The sequence below is a fragment of the Arachis ipaensis genome, chromosome B4, assembly GCF_059453495.1.
Source record: "Arachis ipaensis isolate K30076 ecotype BB chromosome B4, ASM5945349v1, whole genome shotgun sequence".
Classification (NCBI taxonomy): Eukaryota; Viridiplantae; Streptophyta; class Magnoliopsida; order Fabales; family Fabaceae; genus Arachis; species Arachis ipaensis.
In genome coordinates this window covers 51544158-51545646 of record NC_142439.1, presented here as the reverse complement: position 1 = coordinate 51545646, position 1489 = coordinate 51544158, and the positions used below count along the sequence as shown (strand labels likewise).

General features: G+C 41.6%; 1 pseudogene; it reads right to left on the bottom strand.

Moving 5' to 3' along the window:
• Positions 1 to 1011: 1011 nt before the first annotated feature.
• On the bottom strand, positions 1012 to 1113 carry LOC148567547 (small nucleolar RNA R71; annotated as a pseudogene).
• Positions 1114 to 1489: the final 376 nt, after the last annotated feature.

Genomic DNA, 1489 nt, shown 5'->3' with positions numbered 1-1489 from the left:
TAATTAAAGTTGCTTGATCAATCAATCTCTGTGGGATTCGACCTCACTCTATTGTGAGTTTTTACTTGACGACAAATTCGGTACACTTGCCGAAGAAAATTTGTTGAGAGACAAGTTTTGTGCATATCAAGTTTATGGCGCCGTTGCCGGGGATTGATTTTGAATCAACAATGATTAAATTGGAGGATAACTAGATTGAGCATTTTTCTTTTGTTTGATTTAAATTTCTGTTGAGTTAATTCGCTTTCAGTTTTAGTTAATTTCTTCCCTTCCCCCTACTTTTTCGTTTATTTTTTTTTTAGTTATTTACAATTCAGTTCACTAACCCACTAACTGTTTGATATACTGCATCACTCACACTAACAGTAATTCTAACAGAATACTTTCTGCATCTATTTTTCTTGCTTGTACCTTGTTGGTTGTATGACAGGGAGGAGAAGCAGGGCTTCAACTTCCTTTGATTCTGAACCTGAGAGGACCTTCCTTAGATTAAGGAGGGAAGCAAGAGGAAAAAGAGTAGTGGGTGCTAAGGAAGAGGAAGAGTACTTTGAACTAGACATGGAGGAGAATATGGAGAACATTCATGAAGAAGAGGCTCACAACCATGGCAGAGAAGGTCTAGCAAATCATGCTGGGCAAGAGAGAAGAGTTCTAGGCTCCTACATCAACCCAAACCCAGGAAACTGTGGGAGTAGCATTCAAAAGCCAACCATACATGCCAACAACTTTGAACTAAAACCACAGCTCATCACCCTTGTTCAGAACAACTGTTCATTCGGAGGAGGCGTCCAAGAAGACCCCAATCAACATCTAACCACCTTCCTGAGGATATGCGATACTGTGAAGTCTAATGGTGTTCATCCTGACACCTATAGACTACTTTTGTTCCCTTTCTCACTCAAGGATAAGGCATCTAAATGGCTGGAATCCTTCCCTAAGGAGAGTTTGACAACCTGGGAAGATGTGGTGAACAAATTTTTAGCCAGATTCTATCCTCCTTAAAGAATCAACAAGCTGAGAGCTGAGGTTCAAACTTTCAGGCAGCAGGATGGTGAGACTCTATATGAAGCATGGGAGAGGTTTAAGGACCTAACAAGGAGGTGTCCATCAGATATGTTCAATGAATGGGTGCAGCTACACATTTTCTATGAAGGCCTTTCTTATGAATCAAAGAAAGTAGTAGACTACTCATCTGGGGGATCTCTGAACAAGAAGAAGACCATTGAGGAGGCTATAGATGTCATTGAAACTGTAGCAGAGAATGACTACTTCTATGCCTCCGAAAGAGGGAACACTAGAGGAGTGATGGAGCTAAACAATGTAGATGCTCTGTTGGCCCAAAACAAGCTCATTACCAAGCAATTAGCTGACCTCACCAAGAAGATGGAGAGGAACCAAGTAGCAGCAATCACCACCTCATCAACAACCCAAGAGGGAGTGAATGCAGAGGCAGAAAGTGAGCAGGAGCAAGCCAACTACTTGGGAATTC